The sequence below is a fragment of the Homalodisca vitripennis genome, chromosome 3 (genome assembly GCF_021130785.1).
Source record: "Homalodisca vitripennis isolate AUS2020 chromosome 3, UT_GWSS_2.1, whole genome shotgun sequence".
Lineage (NCBI taxonomy): Eukaryota > Metazoa > Arthropoda > Insecta > Hemiptera > Cicadellidae > Homalodisca > Homalodisca vitripennis.
Window position 1 is genome coordinate 155284217 of NC_060209.1, and position 26026 is coordinate 155310242.

The following is a 26026-nucleotide window of genomic DNA, read 5'->3' on the forward strand; positions in this document are numbered from 1 at the left end:
TTGAGCATTAACTATATCAAGGGTAATTTATTTGAACAAATAATTCTACACAAAAATATTTCAATAATTAAAATATCTTTAAAAAAAAAAAATGTTATATATGTTTAGTAAATGCATTCAAATTAGATATTGTATTAAGAAAACAGCTCTTTGTATTATGCCACATTATGGACATCTAAAATGACCCTAACTTTATAGGTTTTCATCTGCATTCTAAAACGCTAAACAAGTAATGGTAATGGGTACTGTTTCTGTAACGCGTTACATAGCCAGGACTTTCGGACTTTCTGCTTTCATTCATTTAATCTTTTCAAATATGCGTAAAACAATTATTTCTAAATTTGTAAATGTTTAAAAATTATTTTTCAATACAATATCGAGTTTTAAATATAAAAGTGTGATTTCTATGCGGAAATCTCCTTGGATATATGTTAAGACATCAATGAGGAACTTTTCATATTATTAAGCAATAGAGGAATTGGGTGCGCGATATACGTTATAATTTATAACTCTAATAAGGTGTACAAAATATGGATCTGATCACGTTAAAGTTTGGTACCAAAACATCTACTTTATTGATTTATTAAAAATATATATAAGGCTTAGTTAAGAGATGATCAATTCCATTCGTTAATTTTTTTCTCTTTGGGTCGCTATGCAGCAATACATCTTTTGATGTAACGTATTACTGACAGTTTGAAATGTTTCATTACAAATTTTTTTATTCGGTTTTTTATTCATTCCCGTAATAATTATTCGATGCTTATATCAATTCTATATTATTTATTATGGCTCCAAGAAACAATATTATGGGTTCAATTCACGAATCAGTTATTTCCTAGTACAAATATTATACTTATATGACGAGATCCGTCAAGTTTCATTGATGTGGTACCATATTATATTAGATGGGCTTTAAACTATAAAATGGGAAATATGATTTACCCATTACAAAATTCTCTTTATTTTACAATGATATTATATTAAAAAACGTGATTGACATAAAATTTAAGTACCAGATTAAATATTAAATTTCTTGGTTATTATTTATAAACAAAAGCAATGTTTTAATTTACGAACAAGTAATATCTTCAAGTATTTTTACATACGTATAATTTCAGATCGCAAATATTATTGTTGAATGGTTATAATCCCTTGTTGAAAGATCAGTTATTTTAAATTTCAGTGAGTTCAGGAAAAGTATTACAAAAATTACCGGGATAGCTAACCCAGTGTTACTTCATGAGGTGACGTAAAAACGTATAACTGAAAATCTTACATTAGTCAAATTTGTAGCATATCATTCACGTTTATTATTATATTATTTATTGAATTTTAGATTTTTGTACAATTATAATCCCATTGGAATCTTAAAATACATATTTTACTAACTTAACCACTTTGTTCTTTCCTTCTGAATATAAATATCGCTCCCATTGGATCCAAATATAATTTAATTTAATTTAAATCCGTACATATTTCTATTACACGTGTTACAAGTATATGATATCAAGCCTTAAACCTCTATTCACCGGCTCCAGTTCACCACTTTTTGCAGCGTCTGAAGTCAAACGCTGGGCAGATGTGACTCCTGGAGTCTCTGGAATCAACATAATATCTCATCGGGTACACAATTGATAGCTGTACAATGAGATTACCACTTCATCTTGATGATTTGCAGTCCAGGTGTCCTGATGTTGAAACGATGTATAGAGTTCGTTTTGTGCTTCTTCGTCGCCGAGTGTATTGAAACTCTTCAGATGGATGTTTATTCCAAATTCCAGGAGTCAAATCTATCAACTCGTTAGTTATCAAACGCTGCAATAAGTGGAAGGTGAACTGGAGCTGAACTTAACATTCTTATTGAATTAACACTTCCCACCATTGCTCTACGTTATGTGTAGACTTAGAGCTGTTATTTATTTGACAATATAGCAACTTTCTCCAAATTTTAAATATCTTTAATCGTGAATTGTTTGAAAATGACTTAATACGATGATATGAGTACATTCACAACAGTACAGACCTACTGGGATTGAAATAAACAAGGAATTTTTACTGTGAATCCTAAGACAAAAAAGAAATAAAGCAAACAAAGTGCCGTAATATAGTAGATTTGTATAAGTAAACAACTTTGTACTCGTAAATATTTTTAACTTACATAAAAAACAAGTATTCTGGTTTGAAGCATCCATTAGCGGCCTTTGATTACTGGACTGTGCGTTCTGCGTTTCACGTATTTGCTGCATGTTTTAATTGAATATTCAATAACAGATAACGGTTGGGTGAAACATTCTTGATTACCCACTTCAAATTAATGTCAATAATTACCCATGTATAATCATAACAATAATAGTTCTTCTAGAAAACAAAAAGTATCAAATTTTTTAAATTCCTTTTAAGGTAATGTCAAAATGTATATATATTTAAAGTATATAGTAATCTTGACACCGATTTCGCTATTTATTATGGTAGTAAAAGTATTTCTATTATATTGTGTACCTGATAAAATAATAAATATTCGATGTGTATGTTTTAGATTATATGTTTAGGATTAACCGATTTAATCTTTCCAGAATTATAAACTTGACCAAAATACTTTTTACAATATGTGCTACATATAATTTAATGAAAAGAACGTTATGCACCAAATTGATATTTTTCCCCCACAAAAATATCACCAATAATAAATAGCCGTAAATACTCTATTGTTAGTATCCTGCAAAATTTCATTACTAACCTCTGAGTCTGAATGTGGGGATTTTGTGAATAATGAATCTCAGTAGGCTGGTTAGTCAAAGATTTATTTACATTAAATTTGTGCCAATCTAGATCTTCTTATGAAATCATGTTTACAACCTTCTGTGCATTGGTCAGTTGAATTAATCTACAATTACATACTTGGCCATTTTATTAAATATGTTTTGGTATCTGCCAACTGTCTCGCCAAAGTGTAGTGTATTGTTAACATGAGAAAATGTTATTTTCAGTAAAATCAATAATCTTTCCACAGTAGTGACTGCCTCATTCGGTTTGTGCTTGCAGACAAAAAGGACTAGTATGATGACATAGTAGACTTGCTATTCAGTAGTTGTAGCAAAAACCCTTTTATATATATATATATGTCCCGTACCAAAGTACCAACGGCTCATCTTCACTAAACCCATCGGTATCGACATGAGAACAATTTTGCTTCAAACGTTTATCTATAGTAAAACTAATTGTATTAAAAAGTTATTATAAAACCAATAAAATAATATGAAATCTGCAGATAGGTCTGATCAAACACAGAGCTTAGCAATAAACAAGAAGTAAAATTGTACGAATCTTCATTCAGTACATAATTGTAAAATTTTGAAAATATTAATGGTTTTTGAATTAGCCCGTGTGAATACAGTAATGATTTTCTAAGGACGGATTAGGACTGAAAAAGTTTTCGAAATAGTAGGGTAATACGAAGCTTGATACAGATTTCAATTTACATTTATAAGAAAAGGTGTATCCTTGTCATATTTCCTTTATACAGAAAATTATGAGTTGTCATTATAAACGTTCTATGATGGATGGTTGGGATAATGGTAAGTAACCTGCTGCAAAAATCAAATTAACATTTGGTTTAGTTTATATCTATATCTGTTTCAAAAATTAGCTTTACATGGTATGGTAAAAATGAATTTATATATATACATACATATATGTACATACACACACACACACACACACACACACACACACACACACACACACACACACACACACACACACACACACACACACACACACACACATATACATATATATATATATGAATTACAGAATAAAACAAAACATTTCAATAATTGGCTGAACTTTAGCGAAGCCTATCAATAGCGGGGTTGTCTATCCGCATGCTACATCGAAAAAGAATTGACCTATAGGCTTGAAATTGTACATGAGAAACAATGAGTGTCAGTGAATATTTTTACATTGGTCTTACGGGTATGATGGCAACAAGTAAATAGCAGAATAAATAAATTTATAAAAACTCAATACACCCATAAAAGACTCAAACATAAGAAACATTGAAAAGATTTCGCCAAATAATTAATTTCAATAAATTCAATGATACGTAGTTATTATGAGCCAATTCCTCGCACATTTTAATACAATTATACAAATAAATGAATATCAAAATACAATAGTAATAAGTAAACATTATATCAATGTCTTTACCTACCACTAATAGCTTTTTACACCAAGTACGGTTACGCAATATGAGATAACTCCCCTTTCTTAAAAGTTGCATGTCTCGCCGATTTTATCATTCAGTTTACATCAATTTTATATTCGACCCATTTTAAACATTAGCGAAATTATGCTTTCATTTCCTATAGCCTATTATGTCAATGACAATTATGGTCTATACCGACATGCAGCTTGAATGATTCTTATTCTTATATTTGTCAAAGAACCTATGAGTAATTTCATGAGGAATGCTGAAATAGGGAATCTGTTCTATGATAGCGACGTATAATATAGATTTGAAAACCCTGAGATGTCCTGCGTAAAGCCACACAGAAAACATAATTGAAACTGTTTGCCATCATAGCACGCTTACGCTCAGCTAATCATTATATTTAGGTTCAATTCATGTAAAGATGAGAGTTGTGTTCTTTCAACCACTCGTATAAACTACAAATGTTGATAGCAATTACTCATCAGAAGTTAATACTATTGTTAAAGTCATGAAGTGTATACCACCAATATTTTGATATGGACATTTAATTCACAGTACCCTTATTCAGATTTATTATACACCAGTTCGACTGGAAACCTCCAATCATTCCAAGGATATATTGAGAATGTATGAAATTTTCCGCCAAGTCTATCTTGCCAGTCTTAGGACCGCTGAGCAGTAGTGAATATTTTTACACGGGTAACCATGGTGGCAAGTGGCAACGAGAAAATAGCAGAATAAAGAAATTTGTAAACAAACTTAATACACAATAAGAAATCCAATAATGTTACGTATTAAAACATGTACCTTAACTACCCCATCATTACTTGATGGTTAAACTTTTATTATGTAAACAATTAGATAAAAACCAATTTAATGAGATATATATATATCACGTAGCAGGATGTGTTGAAAGCAAAATTGTATAGTTGATCAAATAGTTCGGAAAATACCAGATCTAGTCTATGTTGTTTATAGTAATTCCGTAATATATGTGAATATTGTTAATTTGTAATGTTATGTTTCTAACTCCAAATTTTCAATTGCAGGAATGAAAATATGGTAAAACAGTTTATCTAGACATTTCAAGCATAGCTAATTAGTAATGCCGTTTATAATTATATTATATTCCAATTTGACACATAACTAATGAAATATATTATAAAAGTTTGTATAACAATCTAGTAGTTGTTATTTCCTGTTTATACTTTATTAATAAATCAAACTAAACTTAGAAAGATGTAACAACAAAAGTGGACAGCGAAAACAATTTAAGACATTTACATTAACGAAAACAATATTAGACATTTAGATTAACAGAGACATTTCTAAGGGCATAATAGAACTTTATGAGCCACTACACTTCAATACCATGTGACAAGGCTGAATAAAACATGACAACTTGACTACGACCTCGAATGTTTAACTCTGTCTCTCGCACTGGGATTGGTGCCAACACTGGCTCACACCTGCACATTTGTGTAAATCAGATGGTACACTTTTCAACACCAGGTGAAAAGACTAAATAAAACATGACACCTTGCCTGCGGCCTCGAATATTCAACTCTGTTTCTCACACTCGAATTGGTGCCAACACTGGCTCACACCTGCACATTTGTGTAAATCAGATGGTACACTTTTCAACACCAGGTGAAAAGACTAAATAAAACATGACACCTTGCCTGCGGCCTCGAATATTCAACTCTGTCTCTCGCACTCGATGGTACCAACACTAGCTCACACCTGCACATTTGTGTAAATCAGGTGGTACACACTTCAACACCAGGTGAAAAGACTAAATGAAACATGACACCTTACCTGCGGCCTCGAATATTCAACTCTGTCTCTCGCATTCGATGGTACCAACACTAGCTCACACCTGCACATTTGCGTAAATCAGGTGGTACACAGTTCAACACCAGGTGAAAAGACTAAATGAAACATGACACCTTACCTGCGGCCTCGAATATTCAACTCTGTCTCTCGCACTCAAACTGGTACCAACAATAGCTCACACCTGCACATGTGTGTAAATCAGGTGGTACACACTTCAACACCAGGTGAAAAGACTAAATAAAACATGATTACCTTGTCTGCGGCCTCGGATATTCAACTTTCTCTCTTGCATTCGAATTGGTACCAACACTGGCTCACACCTGCACATATGTGTAAATCAGGTGGTACACACTTCAATACCAGGTGAAAAGACTAAATAAAATATGGCACCTTGCTTGTGGCCTCGGATCTCGCACTCGAATTGGTACCAACACTGGCTCACACCTGTACGTATATAGAAATCAGGCATGTATAAATACGTACAGTCTTAGCGTATAATATGTATTTTATTATTTTTTTTAAATAAAGTAATATGCATAAACAGTTTTCAATTAAATTTAGCAAATTGTTCTTTTACAAAAATCTATAAAAGATCATATGTCTATCATATTTATAAAAATTATGGGTAGGGTACCAATCTTAAAATGTAATAATTGAATTTACAATATTCTCTGTTTAATATTTTGTGTATGTTGTCTTTGCCTCGATGCCAACATGTTTACTTATATTACCAATGTAACCAGAGTCAGTTTTCGGGGTACAGAATTCAAAACTCCCAACCTCCCAGATGTTTACCATTTTAAATAGTAATGTAGAGGCTGTACAGGTAGAGTTTGACAGGAAATTGAAACTTCTACAGACTAAAGATTTAATATATGGATAAAATAAATGTAAAAAATGTTTCAACACACCTCATCATTGACACGATTTGAATGTAAATTTTTGTCTGTTGAATACATTAAGGTCTATAATCTCCGAATTAAAACTTATTAGATTATATGCACGTTTATACAGATTTAATTATCTGCGTTTGCTATATTTAAAAAAGTTTAAAACATATAAAACACACACATGTTAGCTTTGTAAATAGCTCCGTTAGAAGTCTCAAATTACTTGTAAAATTTATTTATTTCCATGCACTGTTGAACGTTTAGAGACAATACATAACTACACTAGCCTAGATATATTTACATCAGTTTTGATCAGGCCTTAAATAAAACCTCGCATGAGGTACAAGAAAGTGAATGTTCGTTAATTGTCTTAAGTTAACCAACTTTCGGAACAAATACCACAAAACGCTCTGACTCAAGGATCTAAAACTTCGTAGCTCATAATTTTCCAAACTCTCTCTTTGACCATTTACTTGATTGGTTCGCTTGTTCAACACAATCTGCTCCCCGAGCAACAATCTCTTCTGAAGAGACGATTTATCTAATACCTTCTAAATCTTGATTGACTTATCGAAACTCGTAACTACAAGTACAAGTACACTAATCTTCCCTCAACCATGAACAAAAAAATCTAAACACAGATTCAGAAATTATTATTACAATAATTAATTAAAAGTAACGGTATAAGCAACTAACAATTTTAGTTCGTTAGAAATTAGAAACTCTTAGCATTTATATATTTTAATTACAGGAGAATGTAGAAGTAGTTTATTAAAACTTTGTACCCTATAAACATTTTAAAGTTATGTTACTAGTTGAAATAGAATGAACTATTGTAAGTAAATTGGTGTCAAATAAACTCTTATCGCTTAAATTTTACAGTTCCGGTGATATTACGTAAATATGTTAAATGATACAAAAGTATTATTTATTTTTCATTGAGGGTCATCGAGGATTCAGAAATTAATATTACAGTAATTAAAAGTAACAATATAACTAACCAAAAACTTGTGCGCGTTATGAAAAAGGATATGTTTAGCTTGTATATATTTTTAATTACAGGAAAATTTAGATATAATTTACTATAAATTTGTAATCTATTAAAATTTTTGCTATTACTTAAAATGGCATGTACTAATATACATAAGCAAATTTATATAGAATAAACTAGTATGATTACCGCACGGCCAGCAGGTGGTGCCAAACTGTGTTCTAAGAATAAAAATGAGTTATTCGAAAATAAGGAATTTGTTTCTCATCTAATTATATGTACTGTACTGCAAATATCATCAGTGAGTTTTTGTGCTAATATATTTTACAGGCCGTGTATTTGCCAGGTGAATGAATATAAACACTATAAAGACCAGTGTGACTAGTTTGAATCAGCACAAAATTACGTTTTAATTTATATTAACTGTATTGTGATTGAATCAGTCTCTTACCATATCTGAACAGTTACAGTGGTAAATATCATCATTTCATTAGGTAATCGTTGGTCTGGATATTTCTAATGTGGATATGATTAATGTATGTGGTTCAATACTTCAGTGCCCTACATATTATAGTGTGTAATATTTTACTTCAATTTTCATCCATTATTATTCCAGTAAGTTTTCTCTTATGACTGTCCGTTTATCTGATATTTCTATTTTTTTTTTTTTTTTTTTTTTTTTTTTTTTTTTTTTTTTTTTAATTTCTTACACCTTGCAGCCTACATGTGCTCTAGTCTATTACAACGCTACGTATATATTTCGCTGTGTTCGAAATGCAGTGACTGAATTTGAAACTGCTTACTATTGAAGTACATGGAGTCGGTAATTGTTGTTTGGTTATTCACCAGCTGCCACGATAAATACCTTGTTAAATTATGTAAGCTGACACTTTTACCGTCCTAGTGGGCTAAAGATTAACCACTCATGTCCTTCCCTTCTTCATTCTTCAGGTTAGTCAGTCTCAATAAACTACAGTTCTGTTGTTAATTTCTTTGCTTATGAATATGTGCCGGTTTTTTGTTTGAGCAAAATTCGATACTGAATTATTTGTAAATAACATTAGTTCCCGTAGTAATTTAGTTTTCACTAAATATAAAATTACAAGTTCTGGATTTTATTAGAAGTTAAAAACTTATCAATAAAAACCTTCATTCATAATACAAGACAGTCTTTTTGTGATAGTAATTAATAATTAGTTTATTTGTAAATAATATAATAAATTACATCATTAAATTCTGTGAATAACTTTATTATTTTTATGTTTAAAAATGTTATGTATAGAAAGATTTGCCCACTCTCAGCAATGAGTTTTCAAGATTATTATTGCACAAGTACTGCTAATGCACACAAACATATTCTGGTGATTGTGTGCAAAGACCGCTTATTAAAGTTTGTCGTAAACGATACATCTTAAGTTGAAGTGAAAGTTTAACAACTTCCGTTCAGAATACTTTAAGAAAAAAAGTATAAATGTATAAATTTAAGTTTGTATGTAAAATTTATTTTTATTTATTTTTTCTGAGTTTAAAATAGGAGGAATAAAAATTGGCAACTTTTGATTGCCAATATATGATTGAACACTAATTACCTGACACTTATGATATGCCAAGATAAATGTGCGATTGAATGAATTTATGTTTGGATCTTCTCAAAGATATTTATCAACATACTTTTAACATTAAATAAGGATATAAATTGTATACTAAATATAGACAATATTATCAATTTAACATTTTAGCAATAGTGTTAAAAGTAGAAATGTGTCTGAATACTATATATTTTCCTATTTTCCTTTAAAGATTCAGTTATATTTAAATTAAACTCTCCATTTGTAAAATGTTCACAATGTTCAGTAAACTTACACAATCTTTATTGTGTAAAAATACCATATTATTTACATTTTATGAAAACCATAGTCATCGTAAGAATATGTATTAAAAAAAAAAAAAAAAAAACACGTCTGCAAATCATTGAGACTGGCAATTCTTATCTTTTGCTTTACTTAACTTCCTTTACTTGTGGAAAATGAGGGTTCTTAGATAAAAGTTTAAGAAAAATCATTATAAATATACATTTGGTCACGTAAACGTTCCTAAGTATGTGGAAAATAGTTCAATACTGTATTTTTAAAGTTCAAGATCAAAATTATTCACATTCATTAAAAAAATTGTTTTGTAAAACGAACATTCTGTTCGTACAGTTACAGTTCAAATTGTTAATCAGAGACATACATGCCTGTAAAGATATGCTGATAAATCAATTCCCAAAACAATAACGACCAATGAGGCTATCCCAGGCCGTTGTAGGTCGAAATCAATGTCATAAATTCTGCGGATTGCTGCTGCCAGTATCGCGACAACCAATCACACGGCCCAGTCAGCTTCTGTACAAAACATTGGATTTACATTTCATTATCCTCTGTACTGCGCTTAGAACAAAATTTGGGATGAATTTAGAGACGTAAATTACTATTTTTTAAGTAACAAAAGATTACTTAGATATTATCTCCGAACCAATAAAACCAAATATTGTGTTAACCAAATTAGAAATCTTTAAGTAGTTTATAATGTACAGTACTGCCATTTTGTTGAATGGTTACTCGACGAAGAAAAATATTCCAGGTTTTCTAGAATTTACATTCTCGTACTAAAATAACTTACTGTTCTGTTATGTTACTTAACGGTGCAAAATAAAACATACGATTTCAAACATGATTGTCAACCAGTACCACTAAATCTACGTAAACTAGTTGAATTCTTATTATAAGGAATTCTTATTATTTTAACATAATATAAAATTCTTATTATTTTATTTATGTTAAAATGATACCTGTTGGGTACCTCAACAGGCTGAGCTACATTTAAATTTATTTTTAACTGACTGATGCTACTTTGTGAAAACATTTATAGGTGGGACAAAATAATAACATATAACTGTTATGTTAAATAATTATTGAGTGAATATTATTACAGTGTTCACTAAAATTATTCGTATATTCATCCACGTATCTTAATTTTTAAAATTTTGATTTTAAGACCTAGTAATCTTTAGTAAATTGAGATTTATTATTTTGTATTACTTCTATTTTCAACTACGAGGGAATTGAGAATCTATTCTCAGGTGGCAGATTTTTTTAAAGACGGAATTTCAAAAACTGTTAAAAGATAAGATAAGTGCTTGAATTTGTATGGTGAATATGTAGAAAAGTAGAGAAAAGCTGTAGTTTTAACATTTATATAATAAACTTGTTGTATCTCAACTGTTTTATTTTTAATTTCAAAACGGAGAATACTTTGTGGACGACCCTCGTATCTCTAATTTTATAGAAATTAGCCTATTGCAATCGCCCTCACAACAGAATTTCTGGGTGATTTTAGGAGTTTCTCCCATAACCCTTATAATCCAAATCCGGCTACGATTATATTAATATGAGAAGATTTATAGTTATTGTCAGTGTTGTGCGAATCAAACAATTAAACTAATAATGTGAAATTTGACATTTCGAGATGACAGCCTCATCTACCTCTCTTGCGACTGACTTCGTAGCTGATTGGACAACAATTTTAAATGATTTCCTATGTTATATGAATCAACACTTGTAGGAAACCTCAGTTACATTGGAATACTCACACAATTTAATTAATAATACAAAAGTAAGCATGAATTTGTTTGAAACTGTCATGTTTAGAGCATCGAGTAACGCAATTCCTAAAATAAGAATCGAGCAACGCACCACAATGCAAAGGATAGCAATGCAGGTGATTGCCTACAATACTGAGCAGTTTCCGGTCTGGACTATACTCAGCTACACTGCCCGCACTTCCGGCCCCTGATTCCCATCTTCTGCATAATTCTTCTTCCTTCAGAATTGGGAATTGCTATATATATACTCTCTGTTAGAGGAATGTTTATTTTAGGTTTGGTGTCGGTGTCCTGAAATGTTTTTGTAGTATATCCCCTCTTCTTATTCATTTACTAGTAAAATTTAAAATAATATAATATCAATAAGTTTAATTATCTATTGGTTGTTGAGATATATTTTTTTAAATTAATCTATTTACAAAATTCCCACTCCTAATTATATTAATTGGTATTTTAAGTTCTAAAAGTGCTATAATGTAACCTTATACTTAATATACTTAAATTTGAATCTGTTAAAGTCAACTTGCTGCAGTAACTTTTGTGTAACGACCTGTATCAGGGGTTATGTTGATTATGTGAACATTGTCGACAATGAATGGAGCCATTCTCCTGATATAAAGCCGAACCACTCGAGTTTGCGACACACGACGAGACGTACTTAGAATATATTTTACTTTCCTCTGCGACTCTCACTCTAGGTGAAAACTACCTAAATGTATACGATCATGCAATCTTTAAAAGGTTTGCATTAAATGACATTCGTATTTTCTCTTTATTCTTTAGAATATACATAGTGTGGTACCTGATAGAAGTTAAACATTGCAATTTTATAACCAGATGTCATTTTTTGTAACTAACATTTCAATGATCTCTTTGTTGGCAACTAAAGAAACGATGAATACTAAAGATGAAAACAGTAAACTTGTGTTCTAGACTAAACTATGTTCGTATTTTCTCGTTGGAAAATACAAAACATTATAATAAATGGATCGCTTCAAATCTGTTATAAGTACATAATCAAATTATTTTACACTTTTACTTAGATATACATACCATAAATATTTTTTTTGCCAGACAGTACAGTGCTTTGTTTCATTAGAATTTGTTTTATAGACAATTTTTTGGGTTTGGAAATTCGAATTTATGTTAAACTTATCATAGCCCTTTAGGTAACTTCACTAAATACACAAAAGATCTATTATCACTCCACGTAAAATTACAGGTATTTAAAGCAACTATAACAGGTATTTAAATAATATTATAATCTGTACTCAATAAAAATGGGTGAATGTAAACCTTGAAATATATAAGTATGTAAATGATTTATATAATTAAAGAATAAAATATGTTTTATTACTTTGTGACTTAAGAAAACCACATAGTTTATTAAAATGTAATTAATTAAATGTATCAAATTGTTGTTCTTTTTTGAATACTATTTTTATAAAGGTACGAAAGATACGAGTGTAAGTGGAGGCGAGGCTAGAAACCGATAAAATAGTGGTCGAATGTTAAAAAAGTAATTTTCTTTAAGATTTCGTGGGAGACAAAATAGACTTCTTGCTTTCACTCAGGAAGGAAAGGCGACAAAAAGAAAATTATCAAATTGTTCAGAAAATAAACTATAATTTTTTTAAAGATAAAATCAAAAAGCAAGAAAATATTAGATTTACCCCAATTTCAATAAAGTAGCTAATTATATTTCATTCACGCTAAAAATACAAGGTGATAAATTACTATAACAAATGATAAACTGGTTTAAAATGTTAAAGGCAAAAATTATTATTATAGATAAACGAAATTTTAATAACACGAAATAATAGTATACAACAAAAATAGACATATCAGTCTTGTCTCACACTTTAATTAAAACATAAAAAATATAAATAAAAAAAATTGTTCATTCGAGGATCTGGAAAAAATGTCATGTCTATCTTTCTACTATCTTTTTCTCTATCTACACGATATCTCCAGAATAGATTTTGCTTGAAGCTTCATATATACTATATAAGCAACATCAATTTCGATGATGGTGCATGGCATTCAGTAATTTCAGTGTAAGCAAACATTGATCTTACGAGTAACTATGATTGAGACGGAAAATCGCAGAGTAAATACATTTGTGTACAAACTGAGTTCAATCATACGAAATGTTAACATTTTACATCACATCACATCTAGCTTCATGGAATAAGCCACAGTTTCATAATTTGGCTTGCAACATCAGCGAAGTCCTTGATGTGATACCTTACGTATTCTTACTTTGCAGTTTTAGATCAGGGTAAATAAATACGTACACAACAAAAATACATTTACAGTTATGGAAAAATAGTAACGGTTCAGCTTTTAGAGTCATTTCCCGAAAAACTGGGAACGCCCTAATTAAACCGTTACGAAGCCCATCTTTGTAGATGGGACAACACAGCTCGTTAAAAGGCGTTCTAAAACTGGGCGTGATTTGTAAGTTTCCGAAGTAAAAAATTAATTTTGAATAAAAATATCTAACCAACCTATTTATGTTTGGTAGAAATAATAACGTTTTTAGGGTATAATAAATACTGTAATATTTAATATTTCAAAAGAAAATATTAATTAGAATGTGTGTACTTTGTGTTTAAGGGTTAATTAATCATATGAATTACCTAGGTCTCGCTGATAATTAGAAAACAGGTGTGATAAATACCGGGGAGGATTAGCTGTCAATGATAATACTAATTTAAAATGTTTTAACTCATTACTGATTTGCATTTATAAAATATTACTTAATTAATTCCCAGTGATTAGTTTTGTTGAAAAATCTAATTAGTCTATAATGGAATGGTATACAGTAAACAAAACTGGTCGGGACAGCTTAATTACTATTAGTAATTTCGCGTATCTTTCATATTTTGCACGAGTTTTATTTGTCTTTGATAGACATGTATTAGGTTTTAGATTATCGTATATCCTCACAATATTATCTTTAATATTTTGTTTGTTTTTACATTTTTCGTGGTGTTTCTTTACTAAACTACATGTTGTTTTGTGAAGATTTGTTAGTACACGTTCCAAACACGTGTTATGTTTGTTTGAAATAAATGGGACTCAAAAGAAATGATATAGCTATTGTACCAAAAACTCCACTTATCGAACCATTAAACTATTTTTTCTCAAAAACTTATAAATATATCGTAACTACCGAAAAGGGATAATATAAGTATTAGTTGCATGTTTAAAATTAGACATATTCTAGAATTAACTTTGCGATCACAAATAAAGACGTAAAAGGTATGGCATTATTATAAGAGGAATAATATAAAGAAGGCCACCAGTGCAGTCAGCTCCAAACAGGTACATCAGAAAGTAGATTTTTTAGCTTGGGTCCGTTAGATTTAAATAATGGGATTATCATTGCAAGTTTAGATTTATTAATTAGGAATACTGAAACAAATTAAGTGTTTGGATAAATATGCAACAATTTATTTAAGGACAAGACACCTCATTGCCAGGTGCTCAACTGCAGCGAAGCTGTGACATGACGTTCTAACGTTGTTTCTAATAATAGTAGTGTCTATAATCACCAGTCAGAAGTATTTGTCGTTCAGTACGGTTCCCGCTCTTGAATTGATTTACTTTCCTAGTTTTTTTATATGAAATTGAAACAATTTTTTCAATACCTTAGTGAAATACCAATACCTAAAGGAAAATAAATATTTTGCAACTGGGAATATCTTTTTAGTGATTCACTCACCCTATAACTAATTTACTATCTGAGCGTTAGCGAAGCCTCGTGGACCTGGACAAGTTCCATTTCTAGCTGTCTGATAGAACTTTGCACGAAACTTCATTTCTATATCTGCAACACTGAATTTGATGATGGTGCATGTCACTCCATAAGATTTGGCTGAGCTTTAGTGAACATTTTTGCGTTGATTTATCGGTAGCTATGGTTGCAAGGAGAAGAAGTGAATAAATGCGTTTGTAAATGAACTGATAACAAATATATGATATATTAACGTACTAAATTTAAATTCATAGAGTAAAATTAAAAAATAATAAAGTGGGAAACATTATTAAAAGTTAGTAAAAAGATTTAATTTTAGCGCGTTCTTGCATTGTAGTATCCTTCCTAGCACACCGGAACTTTTATTATTTGAATGTTACTATGAAACCTAATTTAATGGACAAAAGTATTAATGTATCCTGTAGAAAGATGTATAGATAAAAATTTTCATGAACCATACATACAAGAGTGATATTTATGATGGTATATATCTAACCATGGAATTTGGCTGATTGTGATTATCAACCATTAGGCTGATAAAATGTTTATTTCATTTTCCGGGGTGATCAAATATTTTTTCTGTATTATCGTTTATCTGTTTATGTCCGAAAGACACATGCAGCTTCATCTAAGTCTGGGAACACGTGGTTTGGCGTACTCCTACTTTTTATTATGTATGTACTATAATAGAGTTTTGAAGTACGCTCAACTAAGCTAGCTCTTGTAATACTCCCATTTTGCTTATTTTATTATATTACCTAAATAAGATTTAAACTCTCGTTACGTAATTTTTAATTTACTTTTCAAGAGTTGTTTGGTATATTTATGAAACTTGTGCCAAAATTAAATTCATGGAATTTTATAAAACAATTATTAGCTCTCCATTTTAAGTTACACTGAAAATGAGATTTAGGAATTATAGACTTTCTTGATGAACAAACATTCCTTTTGTTAAGCATAACCTTTTTTGCGGTTTGCAATTTCTTTATTTTTGGGCAATGAAAAAGCAACATTAAGACAATGATGCCGTCAATATTTTCCAAATTAATAAAAACGCCCAACCACGGAACAAAGAAACATATTTCACAAAATATTACCACGTATTGATTCTATGGACATATAGTAATAAAATTACTAACACTCCAGTGGGCAACTGTTCTTATTCAAACTAGATTTTAGAAGTAATTTGTCAAAACCTAACATTGCAGCTGCTATGGTTGTTGTACTATCAGACATAGCTGCAACTTTATGCAATGGACATGGAACTACCACCTCATTTAACAAGTGAACTAATCCCTCGTAAGCCTGTAGTCAGGAAGCACTCCGTGACAGAGCAGCATCATAGTGTAGACTTAGTGCTTGCACTATGGGTTGTCGCACAAACGCAATCGGAACCGTAATGCTGCAGCCAGATAACGAGGCTATAATGGGTGACGTAGTGGATTGCACTTACCGCTATTTTAGGCAAGCAGTGTCATTGAGAGGTGAACTGTAGGGAATGTATTCAATACACGCCAAAGGCATTACCTCTGTGAGCCTTTGTTTCAATCCATTGTTTACCAGGGAGACTGAAACTCACCCTTATGAAAATATTTATCAACATTATATCTTCTCGTTATTGGTGGTACTAATTTATAAAATTAACGTCCAAATTAAATAAATTATCAGTTTCTTTAGCTTTTAAATCTATGCAACAGAAGCCCGTATTTAAAAGGTTGTTGTGCTAAACACAAAGCAAAATTATTTTAAAAATCTAGTATATTCATAAATACTACTACTAATTATAGCAGTACTGTCATTAAGCCTTAGTTTTTGTTCTGTTTTTTAATATTATTATGATATGTTTCTGAAAACAGGATCACACTTTGTTTCAAAACATTTTACTTAGAAAACTGTACTCAGATTTAATGTTGTGTTCCTTCATTTACAAAAAAGAAATATATAAACAAATTCAGTAGTACTACTAGAAATTGAGAGATCAAGTTTCATTTTTTTTTTTTTTTTTTTTTTGTAGAAGTAATTAAGGCATATAACCTAGCGCAGTATGGAGGCATTTGCACTATGTTAGTAGGCAATGATTTGTGTTCATTAAATATAGTCGTTAAAGTTTTACCTTTTATTGTAAGTAAGATGGAACAAAATATCTAAGAGGATGATTATAAACTCGTGACGATGTGTTGATGTACACGATCAACACAACATACAAGAGCTATCGTGTTAGTACGGTCTAGTACTAACAGAATCGTGGCACTTGCCTGGCATGCTCTACTTACGTCGGCACGGGTTTCAGTGTTATCCGTGGCGTAATAACAGTGTGGTGGTTGTAATGAACCAACACGAGACCATGCTGCACGCCAACATTCACTAACTGTGCTACTTGGGGCTCCGCGATCCCATTCTACCCCCTTTTAGATTAGCTGGTAACATTTCACTGTAATACAAATATTGTAATGTTTAAAAAATAGAAACAAATATTTCTAGGATAAAAATAATTTAGAATTGAAATAAAAATGCTGATTTGCCGTATTTCCCCCTTTAGTTAACATAGAATCGAACACTAAAATCAAAATTTCTCAACCGCCAAATACAACATTTTACCCGTGAAATAAAAGACGCACAATTTTCAAATTCTCGTTTTCATCACCATCAGTAAAAGTGAGTGTTTTCGGACACCAGAAACGTTCTAGTAGCTTCGAAGTTAAAGAATTCTTTTTATTCTCATGACCTACGATGTTTTCATACATGGATCTAAAATCTAGTTTCTAAACAATTTGAATATTCTATGAATGTAAGACTCCCTTGAAGCTTTATGGTGATAGTAAATCAGGGCTATTTAGGACAAATCTTTTAAAGAGAGGTCAACTTGGCAATGTCTAAATATTTAGTTTGTGAATGTAAGAATGATCCTGCTCTAGTAAGAAACCTATTTTTTATTCTAGTAATATATTTTATTATAATTTTAGCTTATAAAAGATTAATAAACGTATCATTAAACAATATTTTACTATATACAACGTACAAAGTATATACTACAAAACGCAATAATATTTGCGTTAATAATAAACGCTAATTATTAAATTCACATCGATCCTGTGTAATTTACGTGATATTGTTTTCAGTAGTTTAATCCATTACATATATGTATTTTTAGTGATGTTATAATTTTCCTTTATATTTGCATTTTACTTTAAAATTTTTGTTTTTGAGAAAGTTTAGTAAACTTAGTTTCCCCAGTTTTTTTTTTTTTAATTCAAAAAATATTAATAAAACTTTCAGTGTTAGGTATTAACTCTAAATAGAGGAATCCAATGAGTAAAAATGTTTCAACGCTAAAAATTTAATTTAATAATATATTCATAACAAATATTAATTGTGAATGGAAAAAATTTCCATGGATTTTACTTGGTTTTCTTCAAAATATTTCTAATATGTGAACTACCAGGGCTCTACAGGAACAACTCTTGCAAACTCATAATTAAGTTTTAACCGATGTTTTTTATGTTAAATCATGCGTTATTTACTTTTAAATTATAATTACCGAGACCCAGGTTCAAGGTCGTCGGGAGGAAGTCCAAGAAGAAACAACCGCCCCAGCAACCTGAATATAAAGCTAGCAAAAGGGAGAAGAAGAAACCTCCGAAGAAGTCCGTCTGGAAGCTTCTGAATGCGCTTTTAATTAGGTCGTCGGAGGGTAAATCCTACGTCGATGTGGTGCGGAAATCTGCCAGAATGCGAGGGCTGATGAGAGGGGCGACGTAATCAGGGGCTCAGGAAGACCAGTGTCGGAGATTTTCTCGTTGAGCTCGAGGCACCAACCGGGAGTAAGTCCGCTTTCAGCACCGACCTTCAATCACTCTTTGTGCTAACACGCAGTCCGCGTCCTTGAATCCAAGTCGACGTGGGACGTGAGGGACCTGGACAAACTCACTACCGTGGTGGAGGTAGACATCGTCGTCAAATCTGCCCTTGGTGATGCCACCGAAGTAAAGACCTTCGTATCGAAGGCTGATTCTCGTAGAAACAAGATGGAAATTCTTACCCTGGGTGCCAGAGATGCAGCAAAACTTCTTCGAGGGCCACATCAAGATTGGGTGGGTTAGATGTCGCGTACGCGACAATTTGCACTAAGAAAACGATGGTAAATGTTTGAAATACTGTTATTAATTCGAATGGTCCTTTGTACTGAACCTTAAAAACGAACTTACTTCTTTATAATACATGTTCATTATTTTAAAAATATTTTTTGTCCAGCTGGTGAAAGTATTATAAAAATTATAAGGCCATTTTTGGAGAGTATCAAAACCACACATTAGATGTTATTATTAGGTGTGGCGGGGGGCGAGGGTGGCACAACCCCCGTTAATCTTGCGGCTGTGAACGCAATGGTGTGCTGATGGACACCTCATTATGTTGCCACCCATCCATTACCGCTTTGTTGGCCTTCGTTATAACTAAGCTCATTAGTCACTCTCACGGCACCTCATTTCGTGTACCTAAATTGATTTTACTCCACTCTCAATTTATTTTTATTTTTAGAACTTCGCGAGAAAAGGTTTGTATATGAAACAACTACATTTGTACTTCAAGTTAAATTAGTATCGCGTTATGTTTGATTTACATAACCATGAATTATGCTGAAGAAATTTATATTCTGATTACATGTATTTCTATATGTAAATGATAAACTACAATGATTCAGTCAGTAAATGGTAGATGAAGGAATAGTCTTTACAAACGGTGAAATAAGAAATACCATTTTTTATTTTAAACTATATTCTTCTTCAACCGCAATATTTCTTACTTCGCTCCAGTGTGTACATTGTACGTAAGTGAAATGTAGGTGAAAGTAAGCCGTTATGGTTTAAACAAAATCTTCACCTTCACACTCACTGTCATACTTCATTTGTGCTAAAAATAAATTTGTTATAGCTTACTAGCTGCTACCTGTTGCTTTCCAGGGCGTTTTTGTTTCATCAGAATCCGTAGCCTACTTTTTCAAAGCACTATATGATGTAATATGATGGTTACCTACTATATTTTTCAAACGTAATTAGGCATGCGATCATGTTCATATAGTTTCAGAGTTCGTGGTTAGGCTATCGGAGGTTGAGGAATTAACTCTAATATCTCTAATAACGCTAAACTAATTATATTTCCGATACCCCAACTGAGTTTCCTCGATACCCACATCTAGTAAATACTTACACATGTCTACAAAAACTACTTCGGTTAAAAAATCCGCCTTTTTATAGCTATTATGATCAACTTCCTATATAATATATTTTCAGCGCCGTAGATGACTTTGCCTTGTTGTCCCGACAAAAGAAATAGTTTTACCTACTTAGGAATGTAAAGCCTACTTCGGCCAAAAATTGTCTAGTAGTTCCGGGTATTTCAATAAACTTCTAGTCTAAATTTATTTACAATGATACAGTTGAGTTTGTCTTATTTAATCGATCAGCAAAATGTGATATATATATATACATATTTAATATATATATATATACATATACATATACATATTTAATATATATATATATATATACATATACATATTTAATATATATATATATATATATTTAACCGACCATGCAAATATATATACATGTCTATATCTAAGTAAACTACTTCAATAAAAAATTCTCCTTAGGTCTCTTGCAAACTTTTTTATTCTAAGATATTTCCGGTGCCAACTAAGATATAGTTGGGTTAGACTTGTTGTCAGGATGAAGAAAGTATACATACATCTTAGGACTGAGAACAGGAGTTTAATATCAGTTAAAGTTTTATCATGAAAAATAAATATTATAATTAGAACAAATTAAATACTCGTATTATTGTGCTAATACGCCATAAGACATGGTATAATGTAAAAAAAGCAGTTGATTACATTTTACAGGTTCATTAATTTAATATTATACAACTTTAGAAACCAAGATGGGATTTTTCACTACTTTAAAGACCAGTGGAGTGTAGTCCGGAGGAATTTTCGAAATAAGAATAGACCTATATTTATTCCAGGAACCGTAAAAATGTCTATGTTAAATTTCAGTGCACTCGGTTGAGTAGGGAAAACAAAACAAACAAACAAAAGCACTTTCGCATTTATAATAATATTAGGATATTTAATTCTAGTCTAGTTAATTTATACTATTAAATTGAAACTTATTTTAAGAAATTTGTGCTTTCAACATTGTATAATCACAATTAGAATTTGTTCATGGTCGCTTTTTAAGACAAGAATGTGCATGTTACTCCATGGGATTGGGCAGAGCGTTAGCGATCACTTTAAGTACATAAAGAAGATTGTTTATTACAGGCCATTTAATCTTAACTAACACTAAAACTAAAATAATACTGTACGAGATCATTATTGATCAACTGTATGAAAAAATTTATACTCTTGAGCTAAATACTAATAGTGATTTAATCTATTAATTTCGAAACTCTACGGAAATTTAATTTAATTTTCTATTTCTGATGTAAATTGTATTTATTTTCACTAATTTACTTGGTTTTAAACTCAATCTAAAAATACATCTTGGGCTTGTAGATATGTGTAGCCTACATGTGTTATTAAAAATTTTGTTTACCAAATAGGACGAGCACTTATTTTATGAATTAACTTAATTTTCATACATATATTATGCTACAACAAAAGTAAATCATGCTCGCACTGAAATAATTTGATATTATGTGTGCTGTAATATTTATTAATTCTGACATGTTTGCCTGAGGTAAATAATGCAATGTTCCCTCACTATAATAAACAAGGACGTTGTTTTAGCTAGTTGGACTGCAAAAGTTTATCATATAAACGCCCTTTAACCTTTCGCTCCCATACTATATCAATGTCGTCATTAGTCATGAAAACTACAGTTTTCATGTACAGCGTTTTTATATATTACAAAATCGTGAAGTGTGTTATAATGAGTTTATCTGTTATAACTATAAGTTAAGGGATATTTTTATTTTTAACGCATTAAAATATATAACAAAATTAAATTTTATTTGAGGTAGCGTTATTATTAAGAATGTGGCAGAACTTATTAAAATCATTATCTGCCTGTGTTTATTGTGCTCTTTTGATATCTGATACACAGATTTCTCTTAGGGCAAAGAAAAGTCTTTTTGATTTTGAGGTAAAAGTGAAGTCCGTCCGTATATCTGTTTGTCTGTCTGCCCGTCTGTGCGATAAATTTTGAGAGAAAAGTTCTAAAGATTTAAGACTTGGTACATAGGTTTCTCTTAGGCCAGAGGAAATATTTTGATTTTAGGGTGAGAAGGTCAAAGGGCAGTCCGCCCGCCTCTGGGATAACTAATTCGTTCTGGTCTGTCAAGTCTTTCAATAATCCGTTTATTAGTTGTTTTAAGTACTTTTTGTATAAACCTTTTAGTTCCCTATGCTCGTTTAGGATAATTGATTATATTTTCAGTGCATAAGCTCTTCTACATACGGCAAATATCTAGGTAAAAATTACATTTATACTATGAAATTAGAGAAGAAATATCCGGTTTAAAATTTAACCATAGTAGTTTACCTCGCTCGCTGATTATATATTAACTTTGTGAATAATCTAAGACTATTTAAAATAGTTTTGATTCTGATAATATAATATAAATACATTTTAGTTTTGATTGTATTTGATTTCACTAGCAGTTTATCTGTGTCACAATAAACTTCAATTCTATGCAAATTACGATACAATGATTTTGAAAGGCATATTTGTCAGCTTTCAGGTTTATAAAAGTGATATTTATAAAATAATTTAACATACGAAAACAATTCCCTGAATGCCTAACCTAACAAAAAATAGTGGTACATATATCAACAGTTTGAAATATAACTCAATGCTGACAGTGTAAAAGAAAGTATGATATGATTGACAGTGAAATCTAATTCATCAAACAGAGAGATTCACTAACAGCCAATTTGCATACAAACTGGAATTTCTTGAAATCGGTAGAGAAATTTCTCCTAAACATAACGTCAGAAGTGTTAGTGTAAGTGGTGGTCGAAATGAAAGCGAATCAAGAGGGTTACAAAATGAAAAGTATTTTTTTTTTACAAAATATTTGTCATAGGTAGAGACAGTTAAAATCCCCTCTTCCAGGAGTTGTACATAGACTTTATAACTGACGACAGACTGTCATTGTGTGGCTATTGACAGGGTGGATCAGTGCACACTCAGAAAAGAACAGGAAAGAAAATGTTATTTAATGCCCGTAGCATTATGTATTTTCCTTAGCCTGCTCGAGTCGTAGAGTACACAAGTCCGAAAATTCAGACGTTATCACGGGTTCGACGGCATGTCCACCAGCAAATAATATCTAGTAATCAGTTATAATCTTTTTATATACCGCCATACTGTCGGAGCTCACTTTACGAATTTCAACAAGTAAATTTTGATTCAGTGTGTGAGCCAGAAAATAAGAGTTTTTTTATTTGGTTTTAAATAAACGTGGCACTAACACTCGTGTATTGGTTTGGTATCTGGTGGAGTAAGCATAATCACGTATTTGTAGGAAATTGAAGTTATTTTGAAAACAATATTGGATAAATAATTTTAATTGACTGAAGTACGGTACTTTAAAGTTGTCTAATATTTCAGCAGAGGGATAGCGCATAGGTTTTGGAGGGCTGCTTGATAATTGTTTTTTGAGTTACAAGTAATGGATATATTATTAACTTAAACGTCCCAACCCATTCGATAATACCGAATTTAATAACTGATTTGACGTAAGCGAAATATATACTTTTAACTCATGCAATAAAAACACCCGTGAAAGAACTGAAAACATAAAAATAAATTTTCGTTGCATATAATTTTGAAATTTCACTTTCTAAGTAAGTCTTTAGTCTAAAATGAACCCTAAACACGTATACTTCCACTCTCAATATGACCTTCTCAAAAGCCACACAATGATCGCCCGTCGCCTGTTGACATGTATGCATCCTTAATGTTAGTTAGGGCTTACTACGTCGTCTGCAGCACGCGGTGATATAGTCATGAGTTTCGTCTTACTCAAATTGACCGTCAAACCACTCTGATCGAACCATTGTTTGATACAGTGCAGTTCTCGCTCCGCATAAGCGTAGGCTTCCTACCAAGAGTGTCACATAAAACGTAAGGCAGTATCATCAGCAAATAAATACATAGGGTAAAATTAATTTATGTACGTTATTAATATCAATCAGAAACAGAATAGGTCCATAATAGGTATGGATTCCTGTATCACACTATAGTTTATGTCTTTTTGGTCCTTTGCGATATTATTTATTGACACAAGTTTGTCTTGTGTTTTTGCAATATCCATGAATATAAGAGGTTTGGTTTTGCTGATTTCGCTATGAATTTTATTCAACACACAAACAATACCTCGTTAATCGTAACTCCGCTTGTGACTCCAAATGTAATATTTAATATTAGCCTATGTTATTTTGAAAATCCTAAACAACTAACTGCTTTCTTACACATTCTCTATTAATTTTTACATTTATTTTTTTCTACAAGTTTTAAACACAGGAATTACCGTACCTGGGCAACTTTAAAATTTTACCATTTCAAATCGGCTCTCGACTCCTGGACTATTTAGTATTATTTCCTTCTTTGAAGAATCGTGTTGACTTGAATTTCTAACTCGATCAATAAAGGTGTTATTTTAAATGCTAAAGTAACAAATCTTAATGTTTACATGTTGTTCTTAACCTGTTTTTGTAGCTTAAGAAATACAAGTAGAAAAGTGAGTTTTACGTAATTTCTTATATGACTTTTAACATTAAATTAATATTTTTCGTACTGAATGACTAAACGAAGTAGGGGTTTTGGACTAATGTTTATAAATTGAAATTGTCTTATCATGATACAGTTTTTATTTTTATAACAAAATCAGGTGTGTATAGGATCTTGTACGAAAATAATACAATAAAAGTAATTGGTTGTATTTTAGAAGAGGTATGACCTTTAAAGCATTTTATTTTTAAACGTACAGATTAGATAATAGCACTGTAAATAGAATCTGAATTATAACACGAGAGCGATTCCAGAACGAATCCATAATGATCCATTAACCACAGCCTCATCAATAAGTCACAGCCATCCAGAGTGGTAAATGGTTGTCATAACGTTTATGACAAGGCCAATCGTAAACCTTGTAATAGGTTGGTTTAATATGTATTTACGGAATCTTCGTGAATGTAAACTTGATTACTTAATTACTAAAACTAATCAAAAAATATCTTAGGCAAAATACAGAAACTCATTTTGTTTATAATCTGCATATATTGTTAACGATGATAGTTTGAAATTCAAATTTCAAAATAATTGTATTTCACCCTCTACAATAGTATTGCTAATTGTATTATTCAAATTTTAAGCAAAAAAAAAAAAATATATATATATATATATATATATATATATATTTAAAGCTTCAAAATAAGACCATTAATTGTAGGTTTGATGGACTTTCCAAATTTCTAGATTCTGTAGACATAACGGAAAAGATATTTCATATACTATAAACATATAAGAATCCGTTTTAAAAATGTAATTAAAAACTCATGTTAAAGTTGAATCGTTACTATATTTAAGCTGCATAAAATTGTAATAAGTAGATGAAAGATAGTTTAAACGTATATTTGAAGAATCATTTTACCTGACCAATAATCTTGCATCTTTGTAGTTAT